Source organism: Rattus norvegicus, chromosome 1, assembly GCF_036323735.1.
Source record: "Rattus norvegicus strain BN/NHsdMcwi chromosome 1, GRCr8, whole genome shotgun sequence".
NCBI classification, from domain to species: domain Eukaryota; kingdom Metazoa; phylum Chordata; class Mammalia; order Rodentia; family Muridae; genus Rattus; species Rattus norvegicus.
In genome coordinates, this window is record NC_086019.1 from 72,537,290 (window position 1) to 72,549,618 (window position 12,329).

At 39.9% G+C, this 12,329-nt stretch overlaps 1 long non-coding RNA gene across 2 annotated transcripts; it reads left to right on the plus strand.

Moving 5' to 3' along the window:
- The first annotated feature begins 1,061 nt into the window (after positions 1–1,061).
- Positions 1,062–6,957, plus strand: LOC134485097 (uncharacterized). 2 transcript variants are annotated; one of them, XR_010062960.1, is made up of 2 exons: positions 1,062–1,519; positions 2,196–6,957. It is a non-coding gene; the product is annotated as an uncharacterized LOC134485097 (long non-coding RNA). The 2 variants fall into 2 exon arrangements; XR_010062961.1 differs by having other exon boundaries at positions 2,206–6,957.
- The last annotated feature ends 5,372 nt before the right edge of the window (positions 6,958–12,329 follow it).

Here is a 12,329-nt window from a genome sequence, read left to right on the forward strand (position 1 = left end):
TGAGATGCCTGCCTAGCATAGGAGGTAGCCTTTTCAGGTTCTACATCTCCAAATTAGTGTGCTAAGAGCACTCTGATTGATTCTTGGTGCTTCTCTAACCCTGGTCTCTAACATGTCCTCAAGATGTCACCTACATCCTCACCCCAACAATTGCAGATGTATATTCACCCTTAAGACCATTTACCCATCTCTGTTATTCCTCTTCAGACCTGATACTTGAACCCATTATCTAATTGGCTTATTTGGGTTGTTGTTGTCTAATTTCTTTACTTCTTCATAATTTTTGGAATTTTCTGGTAAAGATCCTTTCCCAACCTATAGACTATCATTTTGTCCTAGAAGCTTTTCAGTTTCCTGAGGTCCAATTTATCAATTGGTGATCTTAGAGCATTAACATGAATGTTCTTTTCAGAAAACTGGCTCCTATACCAATGAGTTCAAGGTTATTCTCTTTGTTCTACTCAATCACAATTACTGTATCTGGTTTTAATGGTCATTGGTCTACGTGAACTTGAGTTTTTGCAGGGTGCTAAGTATGGATATGTTTCTATTTTTCTACATGAAGACATCCAGTTAGATCAACATCATTTCTTGAAATGCTTTATTTTCTCCCTTGTATAGATTTGCATTATTTGCCAAAATTCAAGTGTCCATAAGTGCGTGTTTTTTTTTCAGACTTTGATTCTATTTCATTGATCAACTTGTCTGTTCCTATACCAATGCCATAAAGGTTTTATTAAGATTGCTCTGTAGTACAAATTACTTCAGTGATGATGATTTCACCTGAAGTTATTTTATTGTTGAGAATTGTTAATTATTTAATTTTCCTGGGTATTCTGTTTTTATGTAAGCACTTGAAAATTGCTCTGTCAAAGGCTTTAAAGAACCATGTTGGAATTTTCATGGGAAATTTTTTGAATCTATAGATGGCTATTAAGAAGATGACCTATTCTACACTGTTAATGATACAAATCCATGAGCATGAAGGTCTTGTCATTTTTGTATCTTCTTTAATTTTCTTCTTCACCAACTTGAACTTCTTATCTTGACCTATACTGTAGAGGGCCGCAATACGTTCGCCACCACTAGTTGGCGCTGTCTTCCACTGCGCCCCACGTGGTAGGTCAGGATAGACTCCGCCATTGCAAGATGGCTCCAACCTTCGCCGCGCCAGCCGGCCCCCCCTTTCAGGTAGTTAACTGTGCGCATGTGCAAGAGTGCCTTCCTGCCAGGTCTTTGCCCATTCCGGGGCGTGCCTGATGAGATCATGAGTAAGCAACCAATCAGGTGTGGATGCGTACTCCAGGGTTAAATAGGCGCGCCTGGCCGGCGCGCGGGGCCTCTCCATGAGATAGGAATAAAGTATCACTCATAGCAAGAATTTCTATGTCTCGCGTGCTTCTTGCCGGCGGAAAGTCGCGCGCGGGACATTTGGTGCCGAGAAACCGGGACAAAAACATCGCCGGCGCTACGAGAGGCCTCCGTTTCACGGAAGAAATTCAGAAGCTATGGAATACAGGTAAAAAACTCTGAGAGACCATGGCTAGCCTTGATCTGCTCCAGCTCAGTCCCCTGCCGGACGCGGCAGGTGCCGCTGTGGTTGCTCTGGCAACCCTCGGGCTTTTTCTATTGACCTTTGAGTTTCTAGCTACCGCCAAACGGCTTCGGAGGTCGCGTGGGAACTGCTCAGCTATAACAGCAAAGCGGAGAGCGTTGGGGGAAGGGAGAGACAGTGCATCAGAAACAGAGTTAGAGAACGAATTAAAGATTTTTAAGGGAAAAAGTGCACTTAAGAAAAGAGACCCTCTCGAGGACTTTAGATCCGAGGGAGAGAGAGAGTGGGGAAAAAACGCCCCGGGAGAGAACAAGGGAGGAGATAAACAGAACACAGTATTTTGGGAGAAAAACTTTGTCTTAGTGCTTATGAAAGGTGTAGTTAAGCTCCCGCGCCGGCTCTGGGGACGCTGCGGCGTCCGGGCGCTGACGCGACAGCTTGGCAGAGCCATACTGATCAGATTTGATAGAGGCAGACCGCCTGAAAATTTATTCAGGAGAATCAAACAAAAGGACATCTCAGTGCCCGTGCACAGCCTGATAGAGTTAATGTAATTGGGTTGTGAGTAAAAATACTCAGGGCTGTGTTTCACTTCCATACCATTGGCGAATGTCGGTCATACTGCTCAGATATCTCTCAGTGTCTTACAGAATTGGGTTTCAACACGTTGGTGGACTAGTCCAGGAATTGAGACAATCCATCGCCCATATCAGCTCCACTCGATGGATAGTCGCCGTGAACACCATCTGGCTTTTTCCCCTCTTTGTCTATTGTTTGTCTCTGGTGCACCAGGATGTCCCCATGTCTGTCAGTGTATGTCTGTGGTTTTTGTTTCTCGTTGTCTAAAAGTTTTATGTTTCATGTTCAAAAGAAAAAATGGTAAAAACTTTATCTGCCGGTCGTGCGCACCTTGACTTGGTTTTAACTCGTTTCAAAAAGGAACAAATGAATAAAAAAGTTTCAATCAGGTTTTTAAAGCCCTGTGCCTGGAGCCAGGTGTCTAGATTAGCTGGAGAAGCTGACCAGAAGCTAAGCGTCTACACGAGCTGATCTTAAAAGCGCCAACAGCTTCTTCATACAAGAGTTGATAGCTGTTTCTCTTAAAAAAAATCCCTAACTTATTACTTGACTCAACAGGTGACAAGGTGCTTCTCTTAAAATTATAGGTAAAAGGGTAAAAATGATGTTTGGTCTATATATTAAAGATAGGTGTAGCCACTTCAATTTTGTTTCTCATTGGTTTTAAATGTATAAATATGCTCTGCTTGCCTTGGTTGTGGACTATTGGCTTTCAAGTTATTAGATATGGTTATAAGGGTATAATATTGGTAACAGAAAGTTGACATAAAGCTGGTAATCTGGATGGAGTCATTCTAGATAACATGTGACATGAGCCAACCCAGGGAAACAGGTCTAAATTGAGGTAATATTTTTATGGAACTCTTATCCTAGAAACCAGGCTTCTAAAAGAATTTAGGACATTGTCCCTTGTTGAGGTATTGGAGACCACACCATTGTGCGTCCAAATGTAAGAATTGACAGTCAAACTTTGTAACATAATAGATAGACCTGGGGTGCCTTGGAGACTAGATTGTTTGTTGGGGGTTGAGTTTTGCTTTCCAAAGCCATGGCTTGCCCAGAAGTTATCTGTATTTTAATGCTAATTCCACTGCCCCAAAAACAGCTGCCTAGCAAGTTTTGCTTTCCAAAGCTGTGGCTTGCCCAGAAGTTATCTGTATTTTAATGCTAATTTCCACTGCCCAGAGAACAGCTGCCTAGTCACATACTCAGAACTCAGGTGACCTCGTGGCTGTGTTCTGGTGTTACAAAGAGAACTTAAAGATTGTGATTTAGGATTGCCAGTGTTACATTGACTAACTCAAACTTATTTTTAATTAAGGAAAAATCAAACAGGTAGAGATTGTTACAGGATTTATAAGGATTGATGAGGTTTTAGAACTTGTGAGAGCATTACAGCCAGTTTCCTTACTCCAACTGCCATTTCAAGACAGATTTAGAGGATTGATTTTATACAATTTGTTTTCGTCATAACAATTGTGAGTTTTCATTTCGTGAGCTTGCTTATAGTTTTAGAGAGCCCATAAAGTGATATCATTAAGAATGGCTAAAAGCCTTATATTATATAATTTTGTTGCTTCTTCAGTGTAAGAAGTTAGAACTTAAATCTTTCAATGTATATGGAAATTTTTATTACAAACCTTTGCTCTCAAAATGAGCTTTAATATTTGGGGAGTAGCTGTTACACTACTCCGGATAAGAATATTTAAAGCTAATTCTAAGCTTCTAAAGATATGTTAATTGGCTAAGTACCTCACCTTACCAGAGGACTTAGGTCTTTGTTATGCACAAAGAGATAAAGCTTCAGCTGTGTTAGTAAAGAGTTGTGGACTGGAGTCATAGAAGTAGTTTGAAAAGAAAACTGGTAAAACATATCTTATTTCCAAACAACAGTTAATTGGTTATTACTAAATACTGATATTTGGCCTATTACAAATACAAAATTTTCAGACAAAATTGATAATTTTCCTCTTTACATGCTTTTGTACTTCCTACATATTTGTGTGTACAACCCATAGGAAATGCGCTTAGTACATTTATAGGTGGTTCATCTAATGAAAAGGCTACAGGTATGATTGGATCACTTATTTATTCCTTTGAGTTTCTATTGCTTCAATACAGATTATTTAATTCCATGCTTTAGCCGCTGTTTTTAAAATGTTAAAAGATCAAGTTTTCTATTCATATACTGATAGCCAATGTGTGGTTTGTGGTTTACAATTGATTTCTATTACTTAATGCTTTATTGGAGACAGGTTTTCTACTTAAAATCAGTGAGTGATTTCAATGTAAATTGTCTGACAACTCACTGTCCTTTCAGTGCTCTGGCTCAGACAACTAAACAAAACCATAGACCCAGCTCTTTACAAATGGTAATAGAGTTGATAACACACCCTCACGAAAAGAGGAAGACTCCATTTGTTTACTTTCAACTCCCAGCCTCACCCTGCCAGCTCAGAGATTTCTAGTAAGACTGAATCTGGACAATATTTACAAGATTTGACATTTCTAATTAATGCTTATGTTTAGGTAAATAAAGTTTGTGAGGTGCTAGAAAAATGGCTTAGTGGTTAAGAGCACTAAATACTGTTCCTTTATAGGACATTTAAAAACTCAAACTGGATTGCCTGGGCTCCTTAACAAGGGAGGACAAGATACCAGACAGATTATAGGCCTTACATAAGAACAATTAGTGAAAAAAAAATCTCATTCTTTATATATTCAATACAATTATGCTAGAAACGATAATTTGGTATACAAGTCAATTTATAAATACAAGTGCTCAGTGTCCTCAACTTAATCCTCGAGAACTTACCTTAATAAATAATATCTTTACTATATCTTAATAAATAAAAAGGGGGAGTTATCCCTGTATGCTAAATAATGCTCCTTTTATTTCAGTTTTAAAATTTTGGATGCCAAAGTTTATGGCACCCTACAACTAGACATACTTCTGCCTAGGTGAAATAGAGATCCACTTATTGACATGTTCCTGTCCAGATATTTTATATGGGGAAGAGGGAATGTTTGTGTTTTTTCTACAGGATGCTGCAGGAGTGTGCCAGCTGCCTGAGTGTCTGGTGAGACATGCTGATCCTGGGAGCATGAAGATTCAGCTCTCGTGGTTCGGGTCCCTGGAGTCATTCCTCTGCCCTGACAGGAAGATAGAAGATGCCCCTTCATCCTTTGTCATCACAGAGATTTTGCCATTGCTGCAGTCAGTGTTACCGCTGCGTGTGTTCCCGTCCCATTGTGGCCTACGCTCAGACTCTGTACACTGCTGCTTCCTGGAGAAGACTGGACTCCAGCTGTTACCCCTGTCCTTTCATTTCCCTGGTGACTCTTGCTGCCTTAACTGGTAACTGGTGTTGTCATTTTACAGACTGTAGCTTCACAGAAAGCCACCTATATAAAGCTACAGTGACTAGAGAACTCTGTCCTGGTCATACAGATCTCAGAAATTGGTTCCATTGTCTGCTGGTTGTTCCAGAGAAAAATGACTGATCCTGAACTGTCCTGGAAAAGACCTTGACACTTTCGCTGCTATTGTAGCAGCCATTACTGCTGCAGACATTGTGTCTGCAGTGTCTGGAGTTATCCTCCCCCAATCTATTGTTAGACAAGTACAGTGGGTGAACTTTCTGGAGTAGTTACTAACAATTGGAAATTCTAAATTTCATTATAGGAGTGGCTTGACCACGGCCCTTGGTGGCAACAGCTGAGGAGGACCATATGAGGTGCCCCCTACTTATCGGGAGTGGCTCTGTCTGATACAGCCCTATGCTGTAGATCAGTATTCATACCATGGTTGGTTTACAAACTCGGATCTCAACAGTAACGTGACAAGGCCGTTATCACTCAAGCACTTGTGGCCATTGTACAAAGGGCCTCACCTGGAATTTGGTTATCTTGTTCAGGATTTACTCTGTATCTGAGTTCCCTGCTCCTGCACCCCATGGGTCTGTGGGTCCAATCCACTGGGAGGAGAGGGATACTCTCTATATCTGAGTTCTCTGCTCCTGCACCCCATGGATCTGTGGGTCCATTACACTGGGAGGAGAGGGATACTCTCTGTATCTGAGTTCTCTGCTCCTACACCCCATGGATCTGTGGATCCATTACACTTGGATTGAGAGAGACTCAGTGTTCCTTTGATCAGCCCTTGCACATCGCTGAGGTTTCCTCATTGCACGCGATAGGGTGATCATTTCTGCTATAAAATTATAATTATAAGGGTGAGATGTAGAGGGCCGCAATACGTTCGTCACCACTAGTTGGCGCTGTCTTCCACTGCGCCCCACGTGGTAGGTCAGGATAGACTCCGCCAATGAAAGATGGCTCCAACCTTCGCCGCTCCAGCCGGCCCCCCCTTTCAGGTAGTTAACTGTGCTCATGTGCAAGAGTGCCTTCCTGCCAGGTCTTTGCCCATTCCGGGGCGTGCCTGATGAGATCATGAGTAAGCAACCAATCAGGTGTGGATGCGTGCTCCAGGGTTAAATAGGCACGCCTGGCTGGCGCGCGGGGCTTCTCCATGAGATAGGAATAAAGTATCACTCATAGCAAGAATTTCTATGTCTCGCGTGCTTCTTGCCGGCGGAAAGTCGCGCGCGGGACACTATACTGTCCTGGACATTGTTTTCTAGTGTTCTCTCTAGGCCATATTGCAAAGTTTTAAGTTTATCTATCTGTTGCTCAATCTCATCTATGAAATTTTCAAGTGTTTGCTCTAATTTGTTTTCTAAGGCACATACTTTTTTACCTAGGACACTGTTTTATGAGAAGACACAGTAAATCAAGAGAATAAATATTGCATTAATAATAAATTCCAAAGTGTCTAATTTATTTAAATCTATTCCTGTCAAACTGTTCGAATTATTATCACATAACGTTATTTATTACGTTTCTCATCTATATATATGTATGTATGTATATACGTATTTCATGTATGTATGTATGTATAATCAAGGTATAATACTTATTAAATGGTCTCGAAGCCTTTGTGTGTTTTTTTTCCCCTCTGCTATAAGATTCAGAACACCTCAGTCCTCTCCATTTTTTTTTTTATTGGCAGTGAGTGTCTGACAATAGATATTCAACAGACTGCAGTGCTTCTGAGCAGGACCACTTTCTTCTGTTTGGGTTGCAGCTAGCAGCCTGTGTGCTGATCTCAAGTAGCCTGAAACATTCAGAAGAGCAAGTCTGGCTGTCCTCTAGTCCTGTGTAGACAAGGGGGATACAGAGGAGCTAGCAGGGAAAGACTTCCTCTTCTGTAGATGCCTAATCAACTCACTGTGTCTGTCAGAAAGTACCTCCTACCTTGCAGGAAGTTGAATTACAGAATAGCCTTGCCCTCCCAGGGAATCTGACAACCACCCTGTTCAAATCTAGCTCCAGCCTGAGGTGATGCTCCTCCCTATAGCTGTCAGCTTGGGGAATGGGGAGCAGACCACTATGCAGATCTCTGTATACCCCAGATACCCAGTCAGATTTCAATTCACACATTGCTGAAAGCTTTAGATTTCTATCCAGATGTAACTTTTTGGTGCTGGAAGGGGCACTGGACCTTTTTCTGAGGTTAGTTGGGTTCTAATCAATATGATAGGCACCAATTTGTTGCAGTAAATCTCCAAGCAAAATAAGCCCATACAAAAACACACAACTCAGTTACAATATTTAAAACTGTACACCTAGATTAGTCACATTTGTCAATACACTACTGTCTTTCCCAGCTATGGGATCCCTTGCTATTTGTAGCTTCTCAGAACCATGTGGTTCTGCTCCATGTTCCTCCCACCTCCCCTTCTTCAGGCTTTTTCCTTTTTACTCCCTATCTTGCCGCACTCTATAAACTCCCGCCCAAAATTTCACTTCAACTGCCCAGTCATAGGCTGTAGCCTTTTTTTTGACCACTTAAAATAGGGGAAGGTTCACATGAAATCAACTGAGTATGTGATCTACTCCACATCAAGGGCAGCTCTTCTTGAGTAAGCAAAATTAACATCAGAATACAAATATCAGCAGGGCAATCCACAACAGGATTAGATATGTGAATTAAGCTTTAGCAACATTTCTTTTCTGAAAGTGATGATGTGTCCTTCACTGTCTCTTTTGATAAATTTTGGTTGAAAGTCTATTTGCTAGACATGAGAAATGACTACAGCAGCTTTCATCTTGGGACTATTCTTTAGGTAAAAAAAAAATTCATCTTATCATTTCTTTATCTGAGCTAATGTCTACTTTTATTACTGAGGTATGTTTCTTGTATATAACAATATGATAGATCCTGTTTTTCCATCCATTCTCTTAGCCTGTGTTCTTAAGGGTGGAATTAAGCTAGTTTATATCGAGGTATGTTATTGATATATCATGAGGGTTTTTGTTGTTGTTGTTGTTGGTGGTGGTGGTGGTGGTGGTTGAGGTGGTGGTGGTTGTAGGGTGGTGGTGGTGGTGGTGGTGGTAGGGTGGTGGTAATGGTGATGGTGGTGGTGGTGAGTGTGTTTGCTTCCTTGTTTTTGCTTATATGACATTACTTGTCTCTTTGTGTTTTCTTGAATGTACTTACACTTCTTTGGTTGCAATTATCAATTAGTTTTGTCTGTATCACTGGATTTTTGGATAGATGTTGTTTAATTTGGATTTTTTCTGGAACTACCCTGTTTTCTCCACAAAGGATGATTGAGATTCTTGTTGGGTATACTAGTTGACTTTGACATTTGTGGTGTTTTAGAGGTTGCAAGCAATCTGACAAGGTCCTTCTTACATGTAAAGTTTCTGTTTAGATGTTGGGTGTAATTCTGATAGGTCTTCTTTTGTATAGCACCTGGCCTTTTTTGCTTGCTACATTTAATATTCTTTATTCTGTAAATTTTGTGTTTTGATAGTTATGTGGCAGGAGGATTTTCTTTTATTTCCAATCTAATTTGTGTTCTTTAAGTTTCTTGTACTTTTATAAACATCTCGTACTTCATTTTCAAAAAGTTTTCTAATAATTTTGTTGAACGTATTTTCTTGTCCTTGAAGATAGAACTCTTCAAATTCTTCCATTCCTTTTGTTTTTAGCATAGGTATTTTCGTGGTATCCTAGAATTCCTAGATTTTTTTGTGTACAAATTTTTTTAGACAACAGTTTCTTTGACTGATGTATCAATTTCTTATGCTCTTTCTTCTAACACTGAGGTTACCTTTTCTATTTCTTTTATTGTATTGTTGATGCTTGCATCTTTTGTGACTATTCTTTTCCTTAGATTTTCCAACTCCAGACTTTCCTGTTTCTGGTTTCTTCATTCCTCCTAATTTCATTCTCAGATCCAGAATAGTTTTACTTACTTTCTTCACATATTTAATTGTATTTTCCAGTACATCTTTAAGTAATTTATTCATTTCCTGTTTGAAGACCTCTATCTTCTTTATGAGATTTGATTTTAGAAAAGTTTTCTTTGTTTCAATTTTGTAGTTATGCTCTGCGGCTATAATATTGACCTGAGTTTTATTGATTTTTTTGTGGGTATTTAGTCATCTGATAGCTTTGGTTCCAGGATGTTCTAATGGTAGTAGTTATTTAGAGAAGACTTAAGGTCAATTGTGCTGTTGCTACAGACCTCTGAATAGTATCATTGGGCTGTGTGACTCTGAATGAACAGTTCTATATAGTTCAAGAGCCTCAACTCCTGTAAAGGTGGGTAGAGAGCTGGAGGAATTATGGAGGTTTAAAATAGCAAGGAGCTTAAGGGCAAAAGTTCTGTTGGGGCAGGCGTCTGATGGGTATTAATGGTCGATATTGATCCAGGTCAGCAGGTCTATATAGTAAAGATCTGCAGGCTTGTAAAAGTGGGCAGAGAAGTGTTGGGAGATCAGAGGTATGCTTGGCATAGCAGTCTACTCAGAGAGGAATGGAGTGCCCTAAAGGACTCCATGAGCATTGTAGATGAGTGAGAGAAAGGCATCTACCCCATGTGGTTCATAATGTACAGTGTTGTTTTTTTTTTCCTCAGAATGTACAGGTTTAATGAGTTTGGACAGACATGAGTCAGGAAAGTAGAGGACCCCAGGGTATAGTAGACTGTCCAGGGCACTTGGAGCTACCCTGTGGGACTCAGTGAACAGGAAAGGTAGATGGGTGAATTGAATCTAACCTATATGAATCTGAATGTTAGAGGAAGGTGGTTGTAGAGGTGGTAGTACTCAATGAGATAGAATTTACAAGTATTCTCAACTATTTTTGTCCCCACTGCAGGCCAGGAGAACTCTCTGGGCACTCAGAGAGTATTTGGCCATAGAAGAGTGCAAGGATTCTGTTCATTATACACATTTATATTCTGTTTCTTTATGTGTGTATAGTCATATGTGTTGCCAAAAAAGTACACGCTTTTATTTATCTGACTGCCTATGGAAATTAAAGTAAAATTGTCTGTGTGTCAATATCTTTCTGTATGGATGATTTTACCTATGTGTATTTTCCTGTGTTTATCAGTGCATGACTCTGCATGTGCCTATGCATGTGTTTTGTGTGTTCTATTATGTTCGTGCATGCACACACTCACACACATTTTGTTTGTAACTCTGCCTGTCTGCATGTCTGTACATGGATGTGAGCATGAACATTTTTAGGTGTCAAAGTCTCTTTCTGTGGGAGTTTGAACCTGTGTATATCTCCCTATCTATATATTTCTGTGATATATGTGCGTGTACAAGTGTGCATGTGTATAGATGCGTGGATCTGCATTTGTTTATATGTGTTTCTGTGTTTGTGATTTGTGTGTCCCTGTGTCTTTTTGTGATTTAGGGTGAACACAACTCTCTCTATATGTGCGTGAATATTTATACGAATGACTGGTTACATATCTGTATGTGTGTATAAATATCTTTAGCCTCTAATGTGTGTATATCTCTGTAGGACTGTAAGTCTGTCTGTAAGTAGGTGTATCAGTATGTACACATATTTTAAACACATATTTTGTGTCTCTATGCATGTCTCTGAGAAAGCTAAAGTAGTAAAAACATTAAAAATATTAAAATGATTTTATTTATTCTTTTGTTTCAATATGAAATCTTCCGTTCCTGTCTTCACTACAGTTGCCTGCATGTTGAAATGAGAATGTATATATATATATATATATATATATATATATATATATATATATATATATATATATATTACTTCAAGGAAGGCCATATACATTATATTATGCTGCCTATCTTTCAGCTGCAGTTCGTTCTCAAGAACACACATTTCACTAATCCTGTTGGGGACAGAGTACATATGAATCAGAGATAAAAAAAATGCAGGAAGACTATTATATTTTTTACATTTGGAATTTTCCACAAGGGACTGGTCTAAGGTAAAGATAGAAAACTTTATTTCATTTTTTTCAAGTGGGACACAGCTCTGGTTATCTGAAGACATGATAGAGTTGGCTGCAGGAAATAGTCAGGTAGGTTTTAACTGAACTTAAATTACACAGCATTTAATACTATACAATGGGCCCATTTTGGCTTCCATGTTGTTTGTTAAATTGAAGTAGATTGTCTCATGAGGAACCAATCACTAGCCTCCTATATTATGTACATTGTTTTCATTTTTTCTCCATCTTTATTAAATTGGGTATTTCTTCTTTACATTTCAATTGTTATTCCCTTTCCTGGTTTCCAGACCAACATCCCCCTACCCCTGCCCCTCCCCTTCTATAAGGGTGTTCCCCTCCTGATCCTCCCTACATTACTGACCTCCCCCCAACAAACCTGTTCACTGGGATTTCAGTCGTGGCAGGAGCAAGGTCTTCCCCTTCCACTGTTGCCCTTACAAAGCTATTCATTTCTAGCTATGCAGTTGGAGCCCAGTTTCAGTCCAGGTATAGTCTTTGGGTAGTGGCTTAGTCCCTAGAAGCTCTGGTTGGTTGGCATTGTTGTTCATATTTGGTCTCAAGCTCCGTCAAGTTCTTCCAGTCCTTTCTCTGATTCCTTCAACGGGGGTCCCTTTCTCAGCTCAGTAGATTACTGCTGACTTTCGCCTATGTATTTGCCATATTCTGGCTGTGTCTCTCAGGAGTGATGTACATCTGGTTCCACTCAGTCTGCACTTCTTTTCTTCATCCATCTTATCTAGTTTGGTGGCTGTATATGTATGGGCCACAGGTTGGGCAGGCCCTGAATGGGTGTTACTTCTGCCTCTGTTCTAATCTTTGCCTCCCTAATCCTT